The 15,551-nt window shown below is 39.7% G+C and overlaps 1 protein-coding gene across 3 annotated transcripts in view; it reads left to right on the forward strand.

Moving 5' to 3' along the window:
- LOC147151836 (protocadherin gamma-C5-like) overlaps positions 1-15,551 on the forward strand; it is a 262,710-nt gene that overhangs the window by 53,985 nt on the left and 193,174 nt on the right. The gene's annotated exons all lie outside the window — the stretch shown is intronic.

The raw sequence follows: 15,551 nt of genomic DNA on the forward strand, positions 1-15,551 counted from the left end.
CTGGCTGTCCTATCATATTGTCAAGTCCACAGATCCGGGACTTTTCACCATTGGTCTCCACAGTGGAGAAATCAGGACCCAGCGGGACATTTCGGAGTCTGACAGCATGAAACAGAACCTGATTGTGGCCGTGAAAGATAACGGACAGCCCCGTCTCTCTGCCACCTGCTCCATGTATTTACTGATTTCGGATAACTTGGCTGAGGTGCCAGAACTGAAGGACATTTCTTATGACGAGAAGAATTCCAAGCTGACCTCTTACCTGATCATCGCACTGGTGTCCGTGTCCACCTTCTTCCTGACCTTCATCATCATCGTCCTCAGTGTGAGGTTTTGTCAGAGGAGAAAGCCCAGACTGTTGTTTGATGGAGCAGTTGCCATCCCAAGCACGTATCTCCCTCCTAATTACGCAGATGTTGATGGCACAGGAACTTTACGGAGCACCTACAACTATGACGCCTACTTGACAACAGGTTCCAGAACCAGTGACTTTAAGTTTGTTTCTTCTTACAATGACAACACGCTTCCTGCTGACCAGACTATGAGGAAAAGCCCAAGTGACTTTGCAGATGATATTCATGATTCTTTTGACCCTTTAGAGGTAAGCACCTTTACTAATGTAAAAAAAATAAATTATAATATTATTGTTCAGGATGAACATAAAAAAATATGGTGAATCGTGGCGGACTGTAGTTGGACATCTGTTGCAAAGTTTTTATTGTTTACATTGTTTTCAGAGTGGAGGTTCATTCCCACATGACATACTATTGTTCTTTGCATTGGGCTGGATTTGACTTTGAGTGTGACTGCAGTTAACCGTGCACTATAGCTGTCTGATTTTTTTCATTAGCTTTCTGTGTTTGTAGTTACATACAATCTTCAAACAACTCAGTTTAATTTTTTCCTAGCAAAGCTCCCTGCATGAAGTCCCTCTAATTGTCTTGATTTGATCTATGTAATTATTCACACAATCATATTCATGATTAAAACAAGTTTATAATGCTGAAAAAATACCTTAGAATAATTATAAGAGTAAATATGGTATAACCTACGAACAATTAATTATTCTATCACTGTCATATCAAACTAGAAATTTCACACAGTATTGGAACTATTAGGACATATTGCACATTCAAAAGCTGTTTCATGTTGATGCATTAGTTCTGGTAATCCATGCATGCGGCATTTCTTTTTTTTTTTGTATGTCTATTTTTTAAAGTAATTCTTACTAGTCCTGCAATAAGAAAAAGTAATAAAAGTTATGTTAAATAAAATACACACCATAAAGGAAAGAAATGCCACATATCTTTCACATATTACATACTTAGCATAGTCACTCTCTAAGATGACAATGATTACATCCATTGTTTCGATTTCACTCTCACCCAAATGATCATGAATCACGTTTGCCTACATTGCAAAAGAAATAGTTTGGCATTTCTTCTTTTGCAATTTTATTTAACATGTTAATTTTTTCAATCATGTCATTCATAGCTATGTTGTTATTGTTCTATTTGGAATTATAACTCTGATATAATACCATGTAAAATTTCAGTATTGGCCTTCAAATGCAAATTGTGAGTGCTCTTACTTTTGGTTAAAGAGAGTGACCCACTGTTCATAATACCCAAATGTTTTTGTTCACTAATCCAGAAGAAAAATTGACAAGGGAGATTTTGAGAGTAGTACTGGTAGTTGTAATAGTAGATCATCCCAAAGAAAGCCTGGGATGCTAGTTTCTTCTTTACCAAACTCCTCCCAATGGGCACCTTGATTTGCGCACTGCAGCAATAAAATAAAATAAAATGAAATAGAATTGTGCGGCATGGTGGTCGACTGGTTAGCACGTCCGCCTCACAGTTCAGAGGTCGTGGATTCGATCCCGGCCCTGGCCTCCCTGTGTGGAATTTGCATGTTCTTCCCGTGCCTGCGTGGGTTTTCTCCGGGTACTACGGTTTCCTCTCACATTCCAAAAACATGCATGGTAAGTTGATTGGACTCTCTATATTGCCCCTAGGTGTGATTGTGAGTGCGGATGTTTGTTTGTCTCTGTGTGCCCTGCGATTGGCTGGCAACCAATTCAGGGTGTCCCCTGCCTATCGCCCGAAGACAGCTGGGATAGGCTCCAGCATGCCCCGCGACCCTTGTGAGGATAAGCGGTATCGATAATGGATGGATGAAATAAAATTGTTTCTACGGTGAATAAAACAGGTGGTGTTGTGATAATTAAGTCTTCAAGGAAACCCTACAGTAGAAATATAATTTCATTCTACTTTTGAGATTTCATTTCATGACTATGAAAATCTCCATTATTTCAAATCATATTGTCATGATGCCATAGTTGCAATAGGATATGTGGCTTTTTTATATATACAGTATATTCTTAAATTTGAGGATGGCAACACTTACCCCTTTTTTTTTCAAGCTGAGCTGTGTCAGAATGAGTGTGATCAGAGACATGTTGACATAAAGATACGAAACCCCACCAAACTTGTAAATTTACTTTCTAGCAGACAAAAGAATGCAGCAACACTGAGCACAAGACATTCTCATACTTTTAATCAAGACACCACATCTACATGAGTACAAATGTGGCGTGACAAAAAAAAAGTATTATGAAGCACATATTTCATTTTCAACAGAAGTATTTATTCGTGCAGTTTTCGATGAAAAACATTATGTCCCCTTTTCTTGCTTTAGTATATCTTAATTTGTAAGGCATCTTAAACGGTCTGGGCAGACAACACCAGAAGCACTGTGTTTTGGGGCTGATTTATGTATAGCCTAATGTGCACATACACATAACGTGCATCTAACGTGATGAGAATAGGCAAATATCCATGAAGCTTATTGTGGTGCATGTTTGAAAAGGTTTTCGTCACATGTGTTGTTGTTAAACATTTAGGAAATATATTTAGACAATTGACTTATTTTTGTCTCAGCGGATATTGTTTTCATGGTGTGGTACCAGTTTTGAGGATTTGTTTTTAAGATGGTCAACTTAATTGGTCAGTCACATGCTAGTTTTGAAGCCATTGTGGCTCATTTTATAGTCACTGCTTTCACCGCCGGCACGATGGTCGACTGGTTAGCACGTCCGCCTCACAGTTCAGAGGTCGTGGGTTCGATCCCGGCTCCGGCCTCCCTGTGTAGGGTTTGCATGTTCTCCCCGTGCCTGCGTGGGTTTCCTCCGGTTTCCTCCCACATTCCAAAAACATGCATGGTAAATTGATTGGACTCTCTAAATTGGTGTCATTGTGAGTGCGGATGTTTGTCTCTGTGTGCCCTGCGATTAGCTAGCAACCAATTAGGGGTGTCACCCGTCTACTGCCCAAAGACAGCTGGGATAGGCTCCAGCACGCCCCGCGACCCTTGTGAGGATAAGCGGTATCGATAATGGATGGATGGATGAATGGATGCTTTCACCGCTGTCCATGGTTCTAAATGTATCATCTTATTTTATTTTTCGCTGACACTGCAGCGTTTTCTTCAACAACTTACCTCTTGTTAAAAAACGCTTAACTCCATCCATCCATCCATTATCTGTACCGCTTCTCCTCACAAGGGTCGCGGGGAGTGCTGGAGCCTATCCCAGCTGTCTTTGGGCAGTAGGCGGGGGACACCCTGAACTGGTTGCCAGCCAATCGCAGGGCACACAGAGACAAACATCCGCACTCACAATCACACCTAGGGCCAATTTGGAGTGTCCAATCAACTTACCATGCATGTTTTTGGAATGTGGGAGGAAACCGGAGTGCCCCGAGAAAACCCACGCAGGCACAGGGAGAACATGCAAACTCCACACAGGGAGGCCAGAGCCGGGATCGAACCCACGACCTCTGAACTGTGAGGCGGACGTGCTAACCAGTCGACCACCGTGCCGCCACGCTTAACTCATATTTTAAAAAATATTATTATCAATGTATCTACAATTTGTTTTTAGAGAAGTTACATTTATCTTGATATTATCCTTTAATTCTAATGTGCATTTTTAAAATATATTCAGATAAATGAGCGATCATGCAAAACCAGTCGCATCATAATTAATTTAGGCCAACAGTAACTTTTTTTTTCAACAGCTAGGTGTTATGACAAAAAATGTACTCTAGATGTCAGTATGGTCTAAGAAAAAAGGGTATTGAATTTCACACCCATTTGTGTCGACACACAAACCAGATTTTATTGTTGTGTAGCTCTGGTCTAGACGCTGGCGAACAAGACTTCTCTGGAATAAATTGTGGATATCATCATCAAATCATATTCATATTGTTGTTCATCTTTTGATTCATCTGTCTTTTTGGTGCAATGGGGAACAAAAGATTTGCGTCGTACAGCGAAGGCCTCTCTTTTCTTTTCCTTTTCCTACGCACCATCAATGGAGACGTGAGCTACTCCATCTCAGAGGAGCTGAAACGTGGATCTGTAATCGGAAATATTGCCAAGGAATTGGGACTAAATGTGGGCCAGTTATCTGCTCGTAAAGCACGCATTGATCCTGAGGATGACAACGTCCAACACTGCGGCATCAACTTCAACACGGGTGACTTAATTGTTCAGGAAAGGATTGACAGAGAGGGGCTTTGTGGCAAAAAGGCATCGTGTGTTTTAAAACAAGAGCTTGTACTGGAAAACCCATTAGAGCTACATCGCATTGGTATTCGTATTCTAGATATTAATGATAATTCGCCACAATTTAATGAAGATTCGCTCAAATTGGAAATACACGAATCAGCAGTTAAGGGTGCTCATTTTCTTCTTGGAGAAGCACATGATGGAGACATCGTAGAAAATGCTGTTCAAAGCTACACTTTACAGGAGAATGATAATTTCAAATTAAATGTAAAGACTAAACCAGGTGGACGAAAGTACTGTGAGTTAGTCTTAGCCAAAGAATTAGACAGAGAAGATAAAAAGGACATCATGCTTTTGCTGACTGCATATGATGGCGGCTCTCCTCAGAGATCAGGAACAGTAGTCATTCACGTCACTGTGCTGGATGCTAATGATAATGTACCAGTGTTTAGTCAGACAGTCTATAAAGCAGATCTGCCTGAAAACTCTCCTCTTGACACCTTGGTGATTACAGTGAGTGCGAGTGATGCAGATGAAGGAATAAATAGTGAAATCACATATGCATTTGACCATGTTTCTGATGACAATAGTAATGTATTTACTTTACACCCCAAAACTGGAGAAGTGAGAGTGACTGGTGTTGTTGATTATGAGAAAGTGTCATCTTATGAAATGCAAATCAGTGCTAAAGATGGTCTTGGCTTAGTGTCTTATTCAACATTAATCATTGACCTTACTGATGTAAATGACAACGTGCCTGTAATCAATTTAAAGTCTTTGTCTAATCCAGCACCAGAGAATGTGTTGCCTGGTACAGAGGTGGGCATCATTAGCGTGCAGGACCGAGACTCTGACCAGAATGGACAGGTGCGCTGTATCATTCAACAAAATGTTCCCTTCAAGTTAGTTCCTTCTATCAAAAACTATTATTCCCTGGTGACTACTGGCCAACTTGATCGTGAACTAGTGTCTGATTACAACATTACAATAAGTGCCACTGACGAGGGCTCTCCTCCTCTGTCCTCCTCGAAAAGTGTTCACTTGTCTGTAGCAGACATCAACGATAACCCACCTGTGTTTGAGGAACAGTCCTACAGCGCATATATGAGTGAAAATAACAAAGCTGGCTCCACTTTATGTTCCGTTAGTGCTCAAGACCCTGACTGGAGACAGAACGGCACAGTGATTTATTCTTTGTTACCTGCTGAAGTGAACGGTGCCCCGGTGTCCTCCTATGTGTCTGTTAACGGAGACACGGGGGTGATCCACGCTGTCAGGTCGTTTGATTACGAGCACTTGAGGAGTTTTCAAGTCCATGTCATGGCCAGAGACAACGGTTCTCCTCCGCTGAGCAGCAATGTGAGCGTCAGTATGTTCATATCGGACGTGAATGACAACCCCCCTCAGATCCTGTACCCCACCCCGGACGGCAACTCCTTCATGACCGAGCTGGTCCCCAAAGCTGCACACGGAGGCTCTGTGGTGTCCAAAGTGATAGCGGTGGACGCCGACTCCGGACAGAACGCCTGGCTGTCCTATCATATTGTCAAGTCCACAGATCCGGGACTTTTCACCATTGGTCTCCACAGTGGAGAGATCAGGACCCAGCGGGACATTTCTGAGACTGACAGCATGAAACAGAACCTGATTGTGGCTGTGAAAGATAACGGACAGCCCCCTCTCTCTGCCACCTGCTCCATGTATTTACTGATTTCCGATAATTTGGCTGAGGTGCCAGAACTTAAGGACATTTCTTATGATGAGAACAATTTAAAACTGACCTCTTATCTGATCTATGCCCTGGTGTCTGTGTCCACCTTCTTCCTGACTTTCATCATCATTGTCCTGGGTGTGAGGTTTTGTCGCAGGAGAAAGCCCAGACTGTTGTTTGATGGAGCAGTTGCCATCCCTAGCGCGTATCTCCCTCCTAACTATACAGATGTGGACGGCACAGGAACTTTACACAGCACTTATAACTATGACGCGTACTTGACAACAGGTTCGAGAACCAGTGACTTTAAGTTTGTTTCTTCTTACAATGACAACACGTTGCCTGCTGACCAGACTCTGAGGAAAAGGCCATCTGACTTTGATGAGATGTTTGGAGATGCTGAAAACTCCCCAGAGGTATGAAACAATATTTCGTTTTACTTGTTGTTTCCCCAACAAGTGTTGTTGTTTTTTTAGTTTATTTGTTTTTGTTTTTCTTTGCCCTTCTGTGGCCAACTGTGAGTTGTTCAAATGTATACTTAAACAATAGCTCACCTTTTTACAAGATCTATACTGTTCAGGGTAACAGGAAACCTTGAACCTATCCTTGCTATTGTTGATGAAAGGCAGAAAGCATCCCGGATTGGTCGCTACTTAATTATACAGAATCCTTGCAGCTTAATTTACTTTTGTCCCCCTTCCTTGGGACCAACAATTCCTTCTGGATCATTTAATGGCTCCACTTGCTGTTTTAGACTCATTGGTCAGCTGTTAAGATTTGATTGTGCTAGTGTTGTTGGTGTTGGTGTTGTTAATCACCTTGTGTTGTTTCCTTACAAGTATATTAATTAATTTTCTGACCTTTATGTGTTCATTTGCTGGTTTACAGTAGGTGCAAATGCACATCGTTCAGTCAGTGATGAAAAAAGTTTTTTTTTAAATATTTCGCAAGAGTGGTGGATTCTAACTTGAAATTGGTTTAAACCGTTTATTATTATCATCACAATCATTGTTATTATTATTATTATTATTATTATTAGTAGTAGTAGTAGTAGTAGTTGTAGTAGTAGTCATAGTAGTTGTAGTACTAGTAATAGTAGTAGTCGTATCTATCTTGAGACACATGCTTTTATCACTTTTACCCCTCTTTTAATTTATTCAGCATGATATGTTTCAAGTAGTATTTGAACATCAGTCAGTAATATTCAGTTCTTAATTTTGTGACCTGCAGATGGACTGATTGATTGCATTTTACAGCAACTGCGGAGTAACACATTAAGTGGTGTAGTGGAATACATGTTTAATGTAAAGCTTACTTTTATTTTTGTATGTTCTTTATCTATCCTGCATACATTCAATATTCCTAATTGTACTTTTTCATGGCATGTATCAGTAGGTCTTCAGTAACTTTTAAGACTTCAATATTTGTCTTCAGTTTTCAATATATCTGTTCCACATATGCATTAATTAACTTTAGATATAATTTTAGATTTAACATTCCCTCTCAACTTGAGACCATATATGTGGTCCCAGGTTACTTTAGGAAAGTCTTGATATGCATGGATTCTGCCTGGGCTGCTCAAGTGTTTGTTGGGTTGTTAATTGGGGCCAATATACTGTAAGTACGATCTTATAAAACTCCGGATCCAGCTGGAGCTGAGAGAGATCTTTTTTTATTTTTATTTTTTTATTATTATTTGCCTCATTACAGAAATTCAATAACAGTATGCATTGGTCATTATTGCGCTGTAGTCTCATTACCTAGCCTGAAAAATATATATGTATATGTTATGCAGCTATAGGGATTGCAGTCCGATCTTATTAATAACATTTTCACACATAGCACTTACACATGTAGATAATCAAGTAAGTTTTGATTACATGTTATTAATTTTAAGTTTTTCTTTTACAGTGTTAGTTTGTTTCTGTAACATTGGCAAAATAATACTTTGTTCCCATGCAGCAAATACTGTTTTATTCAGGTTCATACCTTCAAATCATTTTCTGAGCACCTTGAAAAAACCTATATGAATGCTTTCTGTTCTACATATTATTATTATGTTGGCTGTAAAGTACCACATTTGCATTGCTAATGTCCTTAACAAACTATTCCAGTGATTGTGTTGTTAGATGTTCTGAGGGAGTTTCTCCCTAAAATATATAAGTCTCCAGTTGTCTTTCAAACTTTCAATGTGTTGTAAATGAGTCTTAGCTTGCAAAAAATTATCTTCATTGTATGGAGGAAAAAAAGTGCAAACATTAAATATATATAAACATACCATAAATACTACTTAAATGTGTCATATTAAACATTAAATTCAAGACGTGAATGTATTATTAAATCTTTAATTACTTCAATAAAGCGGCACGGTGGTCGACTGGTTAGCACGTCCGCCTCACAGTTCAGAGGTCGTGGGTTCGATCCCGGCTCCGGCCTCCCTGTGTGGAGTTTGCATGTTCTCCCTGTGCCTGCGTGGGTTTTCTCCGGGCACTCCGGTTTCCTCCCACATTCCAAAAACATGCATGGTAAGTTGATTGGATACTCTAAATTGCCCCTAGGTGTGATTGTGAGTGCGGATGTTTGTCTCTGTGTGCCCTGCGATTGGCTGGCAACCAGTTCAGGGTGTCCCCCGCCTACTGCCCAAAGACAGCTGGGATAGGCTCCAGCACGCCCCGCGACCCTTGTGAGGAGAAGCGGTACAGATAATGGATGGATGGATGGATACTTCAATAAAATACGTATTAAATTTGCTTAAAAAAAGTTTTGGATTTAGATTGTCTGTCCACTTTGTCCGTCATAGTTGGTGGCGGTTGCTAACGCCTGATTGGTTGCCCTTTAAAGTCAATGTAAATCTATTCCACTGTTAAAAGAGCTTGAAATAAGCAGCAAGACAAAGTCCAGCTATGACCCCCGAGTGTTGATCCAACACGTGAACTGCCAGTCAGAACCCTAAAAGCAGCATTTTTGACTGAGGAATTTGTTCTCACAACTCGGACACACTCACAGCAGATAGCTGCAGGACCAAAGTAATGGCTTGGGCGAAATTGGGGTTACTTAGAACCGCTCACTAATCTATATGGGTGAGTTTGGCACATAAAATAAAATCAGCATTGCCACACGGACTGTGAAATAGCCTACCGAAATGATTACATAGTGTTTTTTTACAAACGTAAAATTATTTGGCAAATTAATGAATTAATGACAAATTTAATAACACATTTATGTAATTAACACGCATTTTACTTAATTTATGTCACACTTAATTCATAATTTAATGGCGTATTTATTTAATGGGTATGGCACTTTTGCTCTTCCATACATTTGTGGCTGTCTTGTATTCAATATTTACTGCACATCTGAAAAACAAATCAGTATTTGACGCATTTTCGTCTCAGTGGTGAATGGTGATATCATGGGCTATATATTCAACCAATTAATTATATTTTCAAGTGATTTTGAGCTGTTGCAGTGCATTTTAAAAACGAAAATAAATTGCATCGACAACAGATTTACTATTATTATTATTTTTATTATTATTACATATTGGTTTTGTAACTCTTTAGGCAAAATCATGAAACTGCAGCTGATGTTGATTTTTGCAGCAACCAACGCTGTAACAACCACTTAAAAAATAGCTTATCATTCAATTTTGTCACAAAAGGTCAGTCTAATGTGATCCTAATGAGACATGATAAATTATAAAGACGTGCAATTAATTCATTCAAAAGTATTAAGTTTTCATTTAATTTTAGAGAAATAATTTAATCCATCCATATATTTACTTTTAAAATGAATGCTGTTCAACAAAAAGAATATGGTGCTATTTTTAAACATAATTTAATAACATATGGGATGCAACTAAAGTTTTATCTTGTTTTTGATAGAAGAAATTGAATGTTCAGAGTCTTTTTTTGACAACAGACTGTACTCACGGTGGCGCAATAGACCAGCCTTTAAATTGCTAAACGCCCTTTTTCATTCGAAGTGGACTGACATGCTTGAATGCCAGTGATTTGTAGACCACATTGTTCTCCATCCCGTTCGGAAGGCGTCCATGATGGTTTCTAAAATGTTTTCTTCATTGCGCACATTTTATTTTCTTTTCCTTTTGCTGCATTCCTCAAATGGAGACGTGAGCTTTTCCTTTCCCGAGGAGATGAAACGAGGATCAGTTATTGGGAATTTAGCTAAGGATCTCGGATTGGAGGCGAACGTGCTTTCCAGCAGAAAAGCGCGCATCGACGCAGACGGGAGCGGAAAACGTTACTGTGATCTAAACGTGCGAAATGGAGAGCTGATTGTGGCCGACAGGATTGACAGAGAGGAGCTTTGTGACGACAAGGCTTCATGTGTCCTAAAATATGAGGTGGTCCTGGAAAATCCACTAGAGCTCCATCGAATTAATTTGCACATTCAAGATATAAATGATAACTCGCCTCTGTTTAATGATGACTTAATTGATTTGGAGATACAGGAGTCAGCAGTCAAAGGAGCTCGTTTTGTGATAGAAGAAGCGCACGATGCGGACATAGGACAAAATACAGTGCAGCAGTACATCCTGAAGAAAAATGATAATTTCGTTTTGACTGTCAGTGGTAACACAATAGAGCTTGTTCTTGACAAAGAACTTGATCGTGAAAAGCAAAGTGAGATGAATTTGCTCCTCACAGCTTTAGATGGCGGCTCTCCTCGGAGATCAGGCACAGTAGTCATTCACGTCACAGTGCTGGATGCTAATGATAACGTCCCTGTGTTTAGCAAGGCCGTTTATAAAGCCAGCCTGCCTGAAAACTCTCCTCCGAACAAAATAGTGATTAATATTAGTGCGACTGATGCTGATGAAGGAGTAAATGGGGATGTGAGTTATGATTTTGGACATGTTACAGAACATGTGAAGAAGTTATTCAGCATTGATCGTAAATTGGGCACAATAGCTGTAATCGACACTATTGACTATGAATCTAGCACGTCATATGAATTACGCGTGAAAGTCAAAGATGGTCTAGGGCTATCTTCTTATGCAAAGGTGATTATTTCCATCACTGATGAAAATGACAATGCCCCTGTGATCAATTTAAAGTCACTATCTAACTCAGTGGCAGAAAATGTGTTGCCTGGTACAGAGGTGGGCATTGTTAATGTGCAGGACAGAGACTCTGAAAAGAATGGGAAAGTCCATTGCTCCATTCAACAAAATGTCCCTTTTAAATTAGTTCCTTCTATCAAAAATTACTATTCTCTGGTGACTACTGGCCAACTTGACCGTGAACTAGTGTCTGATTACAACATTACAATCAATGCCACTGACGAGGGCTCTCCTCCTCTGTCCTCCTCGAAAAGTGTTCACTTGTCTGTAGCAGACATCAACGACAACCCACCTGTGTTTGAGGAACAGTCCTACAGCGCATATGTGAGTGAAAATAACAAAGCTGGCTCCACTTTATGTTCTGTTAGTGCTCAAGACCCTGACTGGAGACAGAACGGCACTGTGATTTATTCTCTGTTACCTGCTGAAGTGAACGGTGCCCCGGTGTCCTCCTATGTGTCTGTTAACGGAGACACGGGGGTGATCCACGCTGTCAAGTCGTTTGATTACGAACACTTGACGAGCTTTCAAGTCCATCTCATGGCCAGAGACAACGGCTCTCCTCCGCTGAGCAGCAACGTCAGCGTCAGTGTGTTCATATCGGACGTGAATGACAACCCCCCTCAGATCCTGTACCCCACCCCGGACAGCAACTCCTTCATGACCGAGCTGGTCCCCAAAGCTGCACACGGAGGCTCTGTGGTGTCCAAAGTGATAGCGGTGGACGCCGACTCCGGACAGAACGCCTGGCTGTCCTATCATATTGTCAAGTCCACAGATCCGGGACTTTTCACCATTGGTCTCCACAGTGGAGAAATCAGGACCCAGCGAGACATTTCTGAGACTGACAGCATGAAACAGAACCTGATTGTGGCCGTGAAAGATAACGGACACCCCCCTCTCTCTGCCACCTGCTCCATGTATTTACTGATTTCCGATAACTTGGCTGAGGTGCCAGAGCTGAAGGACATTTCTTATGACGAGAAGAATTCTAAGCTGACCTCTTACCTGATCATTGCGCTGGTGTCCGTGTCCACCTTCTTCCTGACCTTCATCATCATCGTCCTCAGTGTGAGGTTTTGTCGGAGGAGAAAGCCCCGACTGTTGTTTGATGGAGCCGTTGCCATCCCCAGCGCGTATCTCCCTCCTAATTACGCAGATGTTGATGGCACAGGAACTTTACGCAGCACCTACAACTATGACGCCTACTTGACAACAGGTTCAAGAACCAGTGACTTTAAGTTTGTTTCTTCTTACAATGACAACACACTGCCTGCTGACCAGACTCTGAGTAAAAGTCCAAGCAACTTTGATGAGATATTTGGTGATGCTGAAGGTTCTCCTGAGGTACGATCAACAATCCCTTTTTACTTTGTCTAATTTATTGTTTCCCAAAAGGCATTCATCATTCACACTGTTGCGCGTCATTTGTTGGTGTTTATCCAAGCTGATCGTAGGTGAAAAGCAGACTATTCACCATATTGTTGACCACTCTGTAACAAATATTTCTTGCTATTTAATTTACTGTTGGACTTGGCCCTCACAGCAAGCTTTTTGGGGGATCCATATCATTACTTCATGGTTTTACTCACTGTCATTGGGCAGTTGATAAAATTGATACCATTTTGTCCCCCACTAATAGTCTTTATGAATGTATTATTAAGCAACTTTTTTTCCCATATTCATATGACTGCATCATCTGATCACAACTTCCTCATTATGTACGTACATTTTGTTGAGATTCATGGAGAGGGGATTTTTTTCACCTCAATTTTTACCCCTTCAATTAGCAAACTTGACATTGGCTACGTTTACATGGACACATTTATTTCGATTAAATGACAACTGTTTCATGTACACACCTCATTCGGAATCTTCTGATCCGATTAAGCCTATTCTAATCAAGATTTTATTCCGAATGAGAGAGATAGGTTGTGTCGATTGTTAATCCGATTGGCATGCATGAAAACACTTACTCCGACATTTCGGAATAAATTGTCTTTACTGCGCATGTCTGTGATGTTATTATATCCATTTCTGTTATTCCCGTAAGATAGTAGGAGCAGAGTGAGTGTTATATTTTTTGTGATTTGATTGAATAAATTTTGGAAAAAAAACCCAGCAGAGCGAGCAAAAGACGTGGAGGGCACAAGACTGCACTGGTACATTTGCATTTCCATTAGGAAGTGTTGATTCGACGTAAGAGCGCAAATGGGAAAAATACGCAAAATAAGACTAACGTTTAAAGTAGAAATGGACAGAGCGATGTTTTGTTGACACGGAAATCGCTACGGCTTCTTCTTCTACTACTACTTCAGGTATATTCGATCAATCTGCGCAAGTCGATATAATTTGTTCTGCTCAAAAAGTGTGATGCATGAACACGCAAGTCCTAATTAGATTGTGTCCAGGAAAACAGAGCATCCAATCAGAATTTGAATCCGAACTCTGATCGGATTAAAGAAATGTAACAGAGAATAAAGCACAGTGCCGTAAACATAGCCATTGATGAAAAATGTGTATTTTGAGCATCAACAGTTAACTGTATTCATTCTGTAGTTTGAAACAAGGTTGGGTAACATTTTACTGCAGTTCACTATTGACACATGCCGTGCTCTGTGGTGGAAATGGAGTTTGCTGCAAAGTTAATCACTTTATTTTTCATATTTTCCTGCCTTACATGAATTAATAATCACACAAGATACTCTTTAGTGATTTATATCAATTGGCCTGATGTAGCTGATATAACTCACATGTTGTTTGCCTTAGTAATAATTATTTGTTTGTTATCTGTATAGTAAATATGTAGAGCCATTGTGGTTGTTATGTTCACATACAGTAGATTATCCTGATTCCACTTCAACTTGGTTACTTTTTGAGTTTATATGTTATTGTTCTTATTCGTTGTCCTTTTGCCAAGTGTGTGCACCTTGGGCTCACCAATCACATCAGACAGCCATGAGAATCGGAAAAGCTTTGAGAACCTGCATGCGTGGATTGGCTTACTGTGTGTTATGGTTTGTCTATAAATAGTGTTTTTTGAATTTTAATCTGAGGGCAATACAAGTTGAAGTATGTGTACCTGTTGGGGTCAAACACATCTCACAGAGGCAGAGGCATTTGCAGCTGATATATGGTCTTTAGATTTTTGTTTTCCTCACCAATACAGAAATTGCACAAGATCTTATATAAGCCTTTGTGGGTCTGTGTTTTGTTACCTTTCTCAAAAGATCTTTCAGAGCTCCAAGTATATGACAGCTATAGGAGTTTCATCTGGTCTTACCAATGATATTAAAAACGCACTATATATAATATTTTCAATTTGTGGCATTGAAGGGCCCAAATTGATATTGTCTCATGGAGTCCCAAAAACCCCGGCAGAACCCTTGTTGGTTAATGATCATTATGTTAAAAATCAAACGATGTGGTTAGGTAACTAAAAATGTTGATTTGATTTTGCACTTTGATAAATACGTAACTAACTGCATTTACAGTGTTTTAATGTGTTCATTGCATTGGATGTTGTTGTGTTGCTGATCTCAATTGAAACATTAATCCAGTGTTTTGTTGGATGTTTTGCAGTTTTCTTGTGGTTCTATTCAATATGTGTCATCAAATCAGAAAAGCAAACCAGTATTAAAAGAACTGTAGGCTCAGTGGTGTTAAAGGTGAGGTGTATTTCCGATTGCTTCTGAGTTGTCAATCAATGTGAAAACACCACTGCAAAAACAAATTATAAATCAAATTATTTATTTACACTGGTAAGTGCTTTACTCTTTAGAGGTATTAACTGCGGTGCTTTTATGGTCAACGGCTTTTAATCTATCTATCTATCTATCTATCTATCTATCTATCTATCTATCTATCTATCTATCTATCTATCTATCTATCTATCTATCTATCTATCTATCTATCTATCTATCTATCTATCTATCTATCTATCTATCTATCTATCTATCTATCTATCTATTCTTGGTTGCACAGTGAGTGTCACAAACATAACCAATATGTGTCTTGTGAATTAAGGTAATATGTCAAGAGTGTCTATACCTATCGAGATATTTAATTTTCAAATGTCATCGCCTGCACTTGTTACACTTAATCAAACTGTTTAAAAAAAACATAAAGATCTGCAATTTAATATAATAATGTGTGCAACATACGTTTCGTATGATTACCAGT

Source organism: Filicampus tigris, chromosome 2 (genome assembly GCF_054856515.1).
Source record: "Filicampus tigris isolate MCC_2025a chromosome 2, RoL_Ftig_1.0, whole genome shotgun sequence".
NCBI lineage: Eukaryota > Metazoa > Chordata > Actinopteri > Syngnathiformes > Syngnathidae > Filicampus > Filicampus tigris.